This window comes from Calidris pugnax, unplaced genomic scaffold (genome assembly GCF_001431845.1).
Source record: "Calidris pugnax isolate Ruff unplaced genomic scaffold, ASM143184v1 scaffold61, whole genome shotgun sequence".
Classification (NCBI taxonomy): domain Eukaryota; kingdom Metazoa; phylum Chordata; class Aves; order Charadriiformes; family Scolopacidae; genus Calidris; species Calidris pugnax.
The window spans coordinates 3,647,265-3,661,176 of record NW_015090945.1 but is presented as its reverse complement, the minus strand read 5'-3'; the positions used below and the strand labels follow the sequence as shown (position 1 = coordinate 3,661,176).

At 44.5% G+C, this 13,912-nt stretch overlaps 1 protein-coding gene across 2 annotated transcripts in view; it reads right to left on the bottom strand.

Moving 5' to 3' along the window:
• Positions 1–13,912, bottom strand: part of PKIA (protein kinase (cAMP-dependent, catalytic) inhibitor alpha) — a 35,857-nt gene that overhangs the window by 20,763 nt on the left and 1,182 nt on the right. Inside the window, exon 1 of one of the 2 annotated variants that reach the window (XM_014951927.1) lies at positions 13,631–13,764. The exons of the other annotated variant lie outside the window; for it this stretch is intronic. The gene's annotated coding sequence lies outside the window, so the exon portion shown is untranslated. Of the gene's footprint in view, positions 1–13,630; positions 13,765–13,912 lie in introns of those variants that run through there. 2 annotated transcript variants of the gene reach the window in all.

Genomic DNA, 13,912 nt, shown 5'->3' with positions numbered 1-13,912 from the left:
AATTACCAGCTGTGTAATTAGGCACAGCAAGGGCAACCTTCTCTTCTGGAGAAAGACCTGTTAATTACTTTGCTGTATGCCTCCTGCTGCCATTCCTTGTCCTGAAGGACAACCAGCCCTGTGCCTCTTCCTCTTCCACCTGCTCAGACGCCAGAGTCTATTTCCCCTCTGGAAAAAGGGACCACCATCTACTCATCCCCTCCCCAAATCCCAATATTCAATTAGGAACATGCCCCTGGATATTTTTTAAGCCCAGAACAGCGCTACAGATTGAGTAACCATTAAGATTTGATTAATTAAGGTTGCAGAAAGTAGAAGTATAATCTGATACAAAATTAATGCAAAGCGTTCTCAGGATACCAGCTTTAATTACCTCGACTGGAGCATTTTCACTGGTTGAGTTCTCAGACTCTACCCATACAGTCAAAAATATTTAATTTCTCAAGAGATGAGGATTTGCATATTTAACTTCTAAAAGTGCAAGAAGACACATTCTTTGGCCTTGAATGTGCTGAGAGCTGCAGAAGCAGCGCTGCACTCTCTATGCACTCTAAGGAGCACTCTGGGCAGAGGGTACCGGGGCTGGACAGCATGGCACAGGGGGCACACTCAGCTCCCACCAACTGCCACACCAGAGAAAGCCTGGGAATACACAGGGCAAGCAGGCAGTGGCATGAGATCTTATTTTGAAATCAGTTTTTGAAGTAGTAAAATAAAAAAGTAGTAAGAATTCCCATCCGTTAGCAGCATTTGGAAAAAACTACCTCAGGATGCCTTTTTGCAGTGAGGTTTCCTCATTGGTGTACTTCAATTAGGAGCTGTTAGAGCCTTTAAGGGAGCTTGTTTTTAAAATATGATTTTGTAGGAGCAGCTAGGGAAAAAAGCCATAGATGTATGTAGTCTGAAGCCATACATAGGAGCAGCTAGGGAAAAAAGCCATAGATGTATATAGTCTGGAGCCATCACTCAGACATACGGCCCAGGGTACAGAGCTGAGCTTCATACCTGTCCTCAGACAGCAGCCCCACAGCATCAGGAGGAACGGGAACAGGGTGAGCTGGAAAAGGCAAAGGACTTTGCAAAGGCAACTCACAGGCACTTCCAGACACAGCACGGGAAACCACCTAGTCTGTAAGTTAGGGGTGGAGAGGGTTGTTTTGGAGTGGTTTGATAAAAAGCTGCTTCTCAGAGTCTCCTCAAAAGATCTTCTTCATTATAATTGGTGACTTTTTTTAATTTCTTCTTGTTGTGTTTCTCATGCCATTTTCAATAATTAATTTGAAAGACCCAGTCAGCATCCTCTGACTGCAACTTACAGCAGAGGTTCTCCTCAGGCTACTAGATAACACACACACGGCACAGCCGGGAGCCTTCTGTCTGCACGGCGGGCACGTCTTCATTACAGCTACCGCGAGAGAAGTGGGAGGATAACGGGGCACCCAGCTCCCCCTTGGGTTTTAGGCAACACACTGGCTGGCTGGGAGAACCCTGCCCTGCTGTAGATGGACGGAGAAGCTGTAAAAGAAAAGCTGTCTGTACCAAAAGTTCAAAATGCAAAAGGACAAATAAAAAAACCAGTTCATATTGTCCAGTACAAAGTAGAAAGAACCACGATACACAACAGTTCAAAATGCAAAAGGACAAATAAAAAAAACAGTTCATATTGTCCAGTGCAAACAAAGTAGAAAGAACCAAGATACACAGTGAAATTACAAGGAATTAATGAGGTGTTAAACATTTAAATGAGGCAAAGTGATGAGTCACATGGAAAGCAACAGAAAGGCCCTGATTCAGTGTGTCAACAGTTTCATAGCTTTCCAGCAAGAAAGTGATCGTTCTGGTGGATTTCATACACAAATTTGCAATAAACATGAAGACAGATGCACTGTACATAAACAGCCAAAAAAGCATCAGTCATACAGGTCTTTATTTTTATTTTGAGAGAGCAACTGAATGTTTGTGTGTCCAAGTCAGCAATAGGGAAACAGATTTTTCCGCTAGTAAAACATGGCAGCTGCACAAAACCATGCAGCTCTCCAGATACCCACAGCTCCATTAGAGCACTTCTCAGTCCTCTTTCTACCTTCTGCCTTAGGAAAAACTTCCCTCTTACTTTTCTTTCTTGGCATGGGTGGAGGTCGGGGAGAAGAGAGCAAGGTACGGGAACACCCACAAACATTGCAGAGAGTGAGTTAGAAAGGGAAACCCAGATATCCATCACCATGCAGACACTGGTGGGCATCCTCTGAGCACACTGTAGCTACTCCACCTTTGCAGAACGTGTTCAGAGTCAGCCCAGTATGAGCACATCCCCTCCTCTGCTGGAACCACACCGCTGTCCTGCCCAGCTGCTGCCACCAGCATCTCACGGCAGGGGACACACGGGGGCCTGAGCTGGCAGACACAAAATGGCATCAACTACAGCTTTCACACAGTAAAACGCACTATTACGCCTATCTCCTTTAGCCAGACTTGTACCCTCCAACACATACAAAGCCAGCATGTCAAGGGCTCTTTGACAGGATCTTTTTTCATTAACCATCAGTGACTTCCATTAATTATACTCCTGTCCTTCAAAGCTATAATAGAATATTGCTTTTTCTACTGTTTTGCCCGGGAGTCATATCAAATCAATAGACCTTGGTAATCAAATCATTCTATTTATCCTTTTTGATAAAAGACATTATATTAGCTCTCTTTTGACTCCTGTAATTTCCTTGCTATTTCAGAAGACCCAAGTGAAGAGAACAAAAGCATGGGAGAAGGAATGGTGGCCAGTTTAACTTGAATTTGGGTGGCACTAATTATTTTTTGAGCAAGTTTTACTCAAGAATGTGGGACAAAAATTCCACTCCTTTTGGTAGCTTAAGTAAGTACAGTTACAGGAACAGACTGGCAGATTGGTCACAGATGTCATTAGAAGAGTAGAGGAATGCCATGGGAGTTCCACAGAAATAAATGGACTTCAAAGGCTTGTAGAAAAGTCTTCCTTGGGGACAAAAATTCTTTCTTACCTATGTCTTTTAAGAAGCTTGAGGAAGGACTCAAAGTTATTTCAGTTATTAGATGAATTACCTTTTCAGAAAGGCACTTCAAATAGTAAAGACCACAAATGACAACTTGGTAAACTACTTTCTTTCTGGCATGGGTTATTTAAAGTAAAGCCAGTTTAGGTCCCTCAAAGCACCTGGGAGAGCATTTGCGTGTTGAGACAAGCCTCTCAAGTAAGTATGTACTTCTCCTCCTGCTTCAGATAAACGAGAAAGCACCAAGGACTTCCCCTTCCAAGCAAGTGGAAACAGAAATTGCTTGCCAAAACAGGTATTTTCATCAGAAAGCTAGGGCTAAACCGTACTGTCTGACAGATGCTGCTGGAGCTGCTCCAGCAAATAAAAGGTTGCAGTATTGCTCGGTGCAGGCAGCGGAGTAGCTTCTGTCATTTTGAGAGGAGAAGAAACACCAAAAAAGCTTGTCTGTGGAAAAAGCAGTGAAACATGCCAGCCTGGGAGACCCAAAGAGAGATCCTGGTTCTGTTAAAGTTGCATGTTTCATAAGTACTTTGCAGACTTTGATGGTTGAATGTCAAGATGAGACCTAGCCATTCCCATGTTCTGCATCACCATCCGTGTCTCCATGGAAGGGACATTGTGCCCAGTTCAAGGAGGTGTGCTGTGGCCAACCCACTCAGCTCCACATTTGAATGCTTCTTCCAGTCTTAGTTTACTCCTCTTGTGTTCAGAGACAAAGGGATTTTCAGAGGACAAGAAAGAACCCTTCGGGAGTAACTGGTAATTGTCAGATGGAGTCTGTGCAGGTCTCCCAGGTGAAGCCAAGCAAAAAGCCAGAGCATGTTTTCATGAAGTTCCCGGTGAAGCTCTTGAAGTACATAGGGAAGGGAAGTCACAAAGAGAAAGCAACCTCTGCGCTGCTTTGGGTGGGCTTGGAACAGCTAAGTGCTTGAAGGAAGATGACCCAAATGAGACTGTGACCAGCTGGCCCTTCCAGCCCACATCCCAGGCAGCACTCAGCGAGGCCTTGCAATCTTTTTATCTATAGGAGACACGGGTACTGACTTCAGCTGCCCCTCACTCCCCCATGTCACACATGCCACCTTCAACAACCAACAATTCTCCTCAAACCTGCCTAAAACCACGGTCAAGGGCAAGAGAAAGAGACCCTTTTCAGAGACAGCCAATTATAGGGATGTGCAGAACAGCCACTTCAACAATTCTTCTTTATCCCTAATAGGCTTCTTTTCTCTCTTTATACTTGATCACTTGTAAACGGAAGACCTCCGATTCCATGCTTTGCGTAGCTGAAAGGATTTGAAGAATCTTCTCTTCTGATGCCCATTTTCCATGTTAACTTCCTGCAATTAATGCCACTTTCTTTAGCTTGCTTTTCGCTTTCAAAGGCTGTTCCTGCATGGAAAAAACCCTCATGCTTTGCTTGTTAATCCTACTGAATCTTTTTGTGCTTCCCTGAATACTTTCTCATTTATTGTTACATGAGCTGGGTTGAATATAAGCAGCCCCCATGCCAAGTGTAAGATTTTTAAGTTTAAATCAGCTGGTTAGTTGGAGAGAAAAGTAGGAACCTGAAAGAAAAAAACAAAACAAAAAAAAACAACCCAGCCCAGGAGACTTTTTTCCTTAGTTTGTAAGAAATCTTTATGCCTGAACTCTAAGGTAGAGGCACCTGACTACCACCCCAATGCATACAAACGCAGGAAAAATAAAACAAACCAAAAAAAAAAGAAAAGGAGAGGAAAAGTTGAGAGTAGAGCTCACAGAGCAGAGCTCACAGCCACCTTTACTTCCAGTTACTCCCGTTTTGCTCCTAGTGATGTTTATAAAAGGAACTACTTCTTCCCTTGTACTGGGTCTCACCCTCACTAGTTCCACAGAGAAGGCACTTTGTGTGGAGGAGGAGGGAAAGACTCAACCATGGGACAACCAACTGACACATCAACATTAGTGTATACAAATAATCAGTTTTACGTCCCATACTTGACTTTCCCAGAAAGACCCTCACTAGATCCACACTCCCATGCTTCTGGTGGCAGCTAACTCCTATCTATGTTATCCTTTCCAACCTGTCTGTACTTATATCCTTACACACACAGGAGTCTCTTATGAGAGACAATCTTTGCTGAAAATATAAGCCCAGTACCCTGGCCACTGTTATGAGAATAGTAATTACTTTTATAAATTAGCACTACATGGGAAGAATCAAGAAAACGGAGGTGCTAAACTGCGACTTTTCTTGGATTTTCACATCATGCCTTGACACAAAATTAAGACATGTAGAGAGTAAAGCTATTGAAAGCCTCTACAACTGTTACTATGAAAGCCATGATACTCCAAATTATTTCTGTATATCTACCTTCCTTGACAAGGCCTCCAAATGTACTCAGAGAATAGAGATAAATTAGAACACTGCACGGGAATTACTGCTCTCTGAGCAGAACAAGAATATGTCGGAAAGGGACACCGAGAATTGAAGTTTCTCCAACAGAACAAACAGCAGCTCTGATCAAGTGTTCAAGAAGAGCATGGCAGAGGGAACACCAGTTGAAAGACAGATCTCCCAAGATGCATGGAAAGCTGCTACCGTTTCAGTCTGAACAGAGAAACCCCAGACAAATTAGCTGAAAATCTGCCCTGCCTCAACAGCAACCACACCAAGGGAAAGTCGGGTAAACTACAAGGCTTCTAATAGGATAATTTATTTTCTAAACAACATTCAAATTATCTACTGGGAAATGGCTTCTAAGCCACACCAATTCCCAGACCAAGCTTTGGACTCGTTCAGAACAAGTTGAAACAAGCCAAAACCGTACCCAAATCCTTGACAACAGTCACCAGCTGTATATGAAACTGTTTGGTGCCCAGTGCTCACAGACACTGCCGAGTGTAAAGCACAGACTGCAACTCTGATCCCGCTGGTACCTGTGCCATACAAAAAACCACCCTCAAAACCCCATTCCTGTCACCAGAGTTCATACAAGGACAGAATTATGAAGGAAGATGGTGAAGAGCAGCCCTGAGAGGAGAGCTGCTGAGCACAGAACACTGCTAAAGTTCTCTTCTTTCTACAGTTCTCCCTTGTAGTTCACACAGGATGTCACAGGGCTTTAAGGTCTGCAATTTGTTTGTCTCCAAATAAACACGAGACAGTAGTGAAGAACATGTATTTATAAAATACTGGGCCAGCAAGACAGACCCAGCCATAAACTCAAAAATTTTACTTATTAATGAATTTCAGTAAAAAACAGCCAAGCTTGCAAAACGAGTCTCAGTGCCTGGCTTGGCCAGAGGAGAAGGAGGAACAGAAATGGTAACAGAGTGCACTTGGAGAATCCAGTGAACTTACACAGAATGCATTTGTGTAGTGTGTGGTCCCACTAGAAACACTGCTTAAGAAGCAGAGCTGCAGTCCGTAACGGATGAATGGCCTTCAAAAATTGCTTCTATGAGGCACAAAAGTGATAGGAAAGAGAATTTTCTGCTTGGAAGGAAACAGCACGGTTGAGTGTGCTGCAGCAGTCATCAGGAATCAGTACCTTTTCTGGAGATTAGCATAAATAACTCCCTGATCCGCAGTCTGAGCAGCAATACAATTGTGGGAAAACAATGTTTAAATAACAGCTTTCATCCCCTACTTGCAAATGTTGTCACTGAAGATGGAAGTGCTTCCACGATGAAAGGTACTACATAAATAATACATTTCCCCAGTAGCTGAGAAAAAGAGGGTAACAGAAATGCATCCTCTCACTCATTGGTCTGCAGAGCAGTTACAGAGATGGGCAGAGCACACAACTGAGAGGTACCTGCCTTCATCAGGACAGTTAGCTAATGCATCACCCTGTGCAAGATACCGTCATGCAATTCCTTCCTTGTGTGCTAATTAAATCCTTCCCCATTATGAACTTTCTATACATCAGAAGCCTGTTGTTACATGACATCTAACGAGCACTGAAGTGTCATGAGGAGGTGGGGGTACAGCCTTACACCTGTGACACAGCACCTCTGCTCCTGCGGCTGTGTGGCTCTCATGGTCATCTGTATAAACACCCAGTCTCCCTGGATTCCTTCTGGGGATGCCTGCTGTGTGTGCTGCAGACAGGCAAAGGCTTTGCACCCGGTTTTTACCATTTATCAGCGGTTTTCCTTTTGTAAAATTTAAGAGAACATTACCATTGCCCCCGCCAGGCCCTAGAGGTACCACATCAGGTACCGACACAATGAGTACCCTCTAGAAGGACACACACAGAAGGGTGGTGGCACTGGTTCTGCACAGTCACTCGGAGTGACTGACACTGGCATTACACAGCTCTTTACTGCCCTACACTATTACAGCTGCCACCCAACATCAGCACCCCAACTCCTGCAGGCGGGCACACCTCACACAGCGCTGGGCCAGCCTCTGGCTCTTGGGGGTAACATACAGCACCCCCTCCCAGGGTGGACCTTCTGCTCAGAAAAGGTCTTGGTGGTTGTCCAAGAGTAAACAAAGAAAGGTTACTCAAAATGTAGCAGTCTTTAGAAAAAAAGAAAACAACCTAGAAATAAAGTATTTCACATTATGACCTTTCAGAGTCTGAAATATTTTCACATGCTCCAATTCTTAGATGCATTAACAATTTTTTAATTTTCTGCTTGCCATGTCTGAGCTCACAACCATTAGTCCAAACCAGTGAAGCTGCCATCATCCCACTGTTTTAAAACACAAAACAAAGGGTTTACAGCTGAATCTCTCTTGCTCTATAACGCTGAATACTAGAGTTTGTTCTTTCTTACATTTAAAATACACATTTGCTTTCCAGCTACCAGCTTTTCTGTCTCCTGGTAATGGCACCAGTTCCTCCCAGTCCCACTGCAAACATATCATTGTTCTGATCCTACAATGAAAATGAACCTGACACAAGATGATACAAGAGATAGCCCAAGTGAAACATGTAATTAGTAACTAGAAAAAACACACAGAGTAAAGAAACTGAGAAAGGAATGGAACAGAAATAGAAGTTTTCATGCTATTAAACAGAGCTCCGTAAGTTCTGACAATTGCACATCAGAAATAAATTTGCAGGAAGTACATAAAAAAACGACAAAGACTGAATCAGGTATGGAACAGATTATAGATGCAGGAAGAGTAAACAGACCAGGACAGCTCTGTCCTTGAGGAAAAAGGGAATGTGAGCGATCCATGAAATCATGACTGGTGAGAAACTGAAAAGGTGACAATTGTTTAACTGGAATTCTGCCAGCAGTCCAATATCAATAGCAGGTGTACATTCTTACAGGCTAGGTGTATAGTGACATGCCACACAGCTTTGCTGAATAAGAAGAGAGGTTTGTCCATCCTATAGAGCTTGAACAGGCATCTGACAGACACTGTTCCAGTGGGAACACCTTTTTTTTGATTTACTAGTGGGAACACCTTTTTTTTTTTATTTACTAGCTATAGTAAACTCAACCAATGCCATCTGTCATGCACCACGGAGGGGAGGGGGGGAAGACTCCATATGTATTTCATTAAAAAAAAATTAAAAAAATAATCACACACACAAGACACTCAGCCTAAGTTCCCAAGAGTTTTTGCTAAACTTAATACACATCTTCCATTCTTTTTTTTTTTTTAATATGTTCTTTGTAATGTATAATAGTGCTTTCTTGGAATTCACTAGCAACATGCAGATATCAAGAACCTTCTGTGCCTCAGGTAAGCCCCTTGGGAGTTCTGAAAACAGCAGAGTCTGTTTATCCCAATTGCCCTTTTAAACTCACGTTTCAGTAAAGTGAGAATGATTGTGAACTGCCACCCAGCAACAAGAATTTTTCTTGGTCTGCTTGAGGACAGGCAATTTCCAAGGAGAAACACACTTCTAATTTCTACTTTGACCAGGTTAGAAAAAAAAACCAAACCAAAACTCAAAGACAAATCTAGAGAGTTACAGACCAGAAATATTAGGCAGAACTGTAGAAATTCTTTGAAAGCAAAGTTGAGATTCCAAGTCACCACATATTAGATTGGACAAAGAAAGCAGGGAACTGATGGAACATTTGCTTACCTAAATTTAGTTCAGTCAGTTTAGAACTGGCTTTTCCATAGAAAAAAAACGTGAGGAGACACTCTTGATCAAGGCTCAAGTTGTGCTATTATTCATTTTCCCTGGCTTTGAAGTGTGGAAACACTGCTTTTGAGCCTTGGCCAGAAGGAGCTGACATGGGGTGAGCTGAAGACTTGTGAGTGCTGAGAATCTGCCCAGGGGTCCTTCCTGCAGCCCCTGGGGTGGCTCAGCCATCCACATAACGGTGGCCACAGCCACCCAGCGCCTGGGACAGGAGTCACCCATGGCTGGCTCCCCCCCGGGATGCTCACCTCTCCTACCCACCACCGACCAGCAGACCAGTGGAGATGCCGAACGGGACCCAATCTGAGGCTGTGGTGAAGTAATAATATCCTTTACCAAGATGATCCGCAGTATTTTGAGTGAGTTTTAGCATGTGCTATAAACAGCATCACGGAAGGCCCATTAATAAGCATCTGTGCTATTTTAAAACAACAGGTGGTGAGATCGTTTCTCCACAGCTATGTGCTCACCATATGTGTAAGTGGAAATTCTGTGGGAGGTAGAAGGCAAATGAGTGAATAGTTAGCAAATATATATATTATATAATATATATAATTATATAGATATATTAAGATGTATATGATCTCATTAAAGCTGCAGCACATTTTACAGGCTGGCTAACAGCTGCCAAGACAACTTTGATGCACCTTTGGGTCTTCTGGAAGAGTTGCTAGAACAAAGATGCGACACAAAAAAAAGCAGTCAGAGAAACTGAAATTCTAGGTTGGAGTTCGACCTATTTGCCTGTCGCATCTGAGGAATCACTGGGACGTCAGTGCAGAAAGGGATGCACATCTGGGCAGAGACCAGCCAGGGGCTGTGAAGTACTTCTGAGCATGGGGCAGGTCAGAGTGACCACCAGTCCTGTAAAGGCAAAGAACACCAACATGGCCGATTTTAAAACTCATTTTAATAAAGGTGCTGTCGCATCTGAGGAATCACTGGGACGTCAGTGCAGAAAGGGATGCACATCTGGGCAGAGACCAGCCAGGGGCTGTGAAGTACTTCTGAGCACGGCGCAGGTCAGACCGACCACGAGTCCTCTAAAGGCAAAGAACACCAACATAGCCAATTTTAAAACTCATTTTAATAAAGGTTAGAAAACAAATTCTACTGGAGGGAACTGAACCCTGGCTGACACAGAAATTCTTCCACGGCAGCTTTTCTGCAGAGTTCATGTTTTATATGCGGTTTACCCAGGTAAGAAGGGCAGAGATACACTGCATTTCTGTGGTGGTAAAACGATTCCAGGGTATCTCCAGTATGTAGGGAGGGCAAGAAACACTATTGTATCTTACTGGTTCTACCGTGAGAATTAAAGGAAGAAAAATGAAAACTATTTGATGTGGCATTTGGCTGGGACATTTGCACCAGCTCTCCTATGACAGCATCCACTTTGTGTTATTTTCTCCTCCGATCTGTTTATATGTAAAGCTAGGGACACACACTGAAGTGCACAGTTTGTACAGTTCTTGTACAATCAGATCCTTTCTTTTATAATGTTGGTTTAATCAAGTCATTTTCTAAGAGCATCCAATAGAAAAACTTCCTCACAACTAGTCTCTCAGCACATCACGGAACAGATACATACAAACGGATTCAGGCGTGTGTTGCTCTCACACACCGTCTCTTCACAAGAAGGGCTGCCATCGGCTTGCTTTTGTGAGCAGCACACATGGACCCCACGCTTCTGGCCCTGCAGTTCAGATATGAAACTCAGGGGCCCACTACCATGGGTTGGGAAGTGCTCACTTACTTCATTAGGTCTAATTCAAGACACTATAATACTTAACGCCTGTCTTGTTCCCACCATAATACATGTATAAAACTCCTGGTTCTCCTTTGCAGCTGACTGGCCACTCGCATGCAGATCTTCTATTGACATTAATTAAAGAGTCCAACAAGAAATCCATTTGCGTACTGGAGGCAAAGTTTAAGTTTATGGCTGGCATTTACTTCTCAGACAGAACTTTTTTCTCACCTAGAAATGTTAGCTACTGCACGTAAAGGGCACGCATTGGGAAAAGCCTCAACACGTTTTTCAGAAGAAAAAGCATTATCACTGCTGTTAAAATACTGTTGATTGTTTGGACATGCTAAAGTACATAGGCTTAAGTTCACTGTACAATATCTGTCTGCTCACACGCTGCTTAAGCCTTCCTTTAAGGAATTCTTAATTTGGGGAGAATAATCCAACTGAAGGCCTGGTAACAACCGAACTGAAAAGTGACATGCTTGCTCTGGAACGTGGCTATTTCAGTCTGCTCACACAGCACTTGGAAACACCAGCTTTATTGTATTTTGTGTTATGAGACTGTTTAACTGAACGGAAACACCAGCTTTATTGTATTTTGTGTTATTATGAGACTCTTTAACTGAACTGTTTCATTTCACCTGGAAAGGACCTCAGGTGGAATCAAGCCTCTGCAGGTTCAAGCAGGTTCCAGGCTCCTGGGTTTCCCAGTTTGCTCTCCCCAGGCACCCAGCCTTACACAGACAGACCCCTCCAGCCCCCATTCACAAATCCCGGGCAAGGAACCCGCTGGTTCCAAGGCTGAGCGCGGCCTAGAAACCTCAAAGATAATTAGGCTTGCACAAATATGAGCAACTAACCCAGATGAAGAGTTCCAAAATAGCAGAGCCTCTGAGGAGAAGGCAGCTAGGTCTCAGCTGCTGCCCAGGCTGTCTGGCATCACCCAGCGGGCAGCCCTCCGGCCAGGGGCTGCTGCCCCACATCCACCACAGCAGCGATGCCTTGGCAGGTATGGAGGGTACTGCAACAGCAGGAGGAAGGGCAGTTCTGGGAGAGAGTAAGTCCGTAGGAAGTGGATATACATCAGTTACACTACTGAACTAAACCCACACCCATAATTAGACATACAGTTTTTCTCTGCAAGAGTGCACGTGTCCATTTGACATGATTACACCATCTGTCTTTGGAGCACACACAAGATAAAAACAAAAGCGACTCAGGTTTTCAGTGTCAAACCAATCAGATGTACATTCCCATCTACGATAACGTATGGCTCTTGGTCAACTGCTCCTTCACCTCTGCCACCACATCCTTAAAAAAGTTAACTAACAGTCTTCTGAAATGTTATTTAGGAAGCACAAACAGCTAGATTTACTGTGCTAACACGGTGTCAGCACTAGTGAGTACTCCTACTACCCTGTACTTACAACAGCTAGATGGGAGACCATTACTGGATGCTTTCTTCAGTGAAGAAACTGACTTTATATAGACTGGGTGGACTCATATGAGAAGTATCTGAATTCAACTCCTTGAGCTAGTTTCCTTTTCCAGCTACAGGCAATTAGAGGAGCAATCAGCAAATGACTACAGCATTGCAATGGCTGAGACAGCCAACCATGCGCCTTTCTAGAAAAGGAGAAAAGAGTAGAGATGTCATAGCTCAGACTCCCGAGAGTTTTACAGGAACAAAGTCAACACTTGGTAGACAGAAGACACTGGTTTGACAGAATGAGCTTTTTTTACTACTTTGAAATGCGCACATTGGGTGTGCCACAGAGTACTTTAAAGGGCCCAAGCTTAGACAGGGTCACAGTTAACAACTGTTCTTCAGAGCATAGATTTGTCTGTTGAATGGATTTCTGACCCTGCAATTCAGCAGTCACTCTTTGTTTCAGCCTTGTGAAGCCTCAATTGTCTTTTAGACACATTTCCCATCTCTGTACCCATCACTCTCCTTCTGCATACCCAGCACTGAGGCAAATACATGGGGTTACACATCTTCCCAGAAATAACGACAGCAGACCAAGGAACTGCCTGTCACCTCCTGTCATGCCCTCAAGCCAGGACCACCTCCCCAGGTACGAGTTCTGTCACACCATCACCATGACCAGAGGCTTCTGCCACAACTGGTCACGGGAGCTGCTCTGTGAACACACAGGATAACTGCATCCTTCAAGATCAACGTATAAGTAAATAGACATTGAATAAATCACCTTCACCTGCCAATATCTCACTTCCTTTTTTGCATTAAGAACAGATGAATACACTGTCCTTCTCCTTCCAGAGGCACAATCACCGTTTCCTCTTCCCACCCAAACCACAGAGCCATTAGCCATTCCCACATGCAGGTAGCACTGATTCTAATGATCTGCCTCTGCACCCAACCCCAGCCTCCTGCATCCACACGCCTGCTCCACAGCAGCCTTTGCTAAAGCAGAACAAAGGAAAAACAAAACCAAAAATCACCAACATATCAACCTGAGCCCGAGGCCTGGCAGATTTCTCCCTTCTGCTCAATTCCAGAGCCCTCTCCTGCGCCGCTGAGACCTGTGTCCGCACCACACACGGCATGCAGTGCCCACGGACACCCCACCGGCTCCTCTGTCACTTCTGGAGGAGACACCACGGAAGAGCAGCTCACCAATGCTGTCATTTAGCAAGAAAAGGCATTTAAATCGTGCTATTTTGCTTGTCACGAACCCTGTGCTAGACACCCAAAACGGAAAAAGGTAAAAACCCACAGACAGGAGTCTCCCCGAAAGTCAACGGAATCCATTTTGGCATAAGGGCTGCTCCTCCGGCTCCGGCCGCATTCCCTTCAGTTTCCCGGGAAGCCGCTTCCAAATCCAGGCAGGTCAGCGAGCCAACAGCCTTTTGGGTTTTGTCGCTGCTGTTCCCGGAGAACCCCCCGCCCGGGAGGCGTTTCCCGGGGCCGGCGGGCGGCACAGAGACCGGGGAGCGCGGGGGCGGCCCGGGGCGCGGCCCGGCACCTGCCGCGGGGCTCCGCGCCCCCCCCGCCCCTC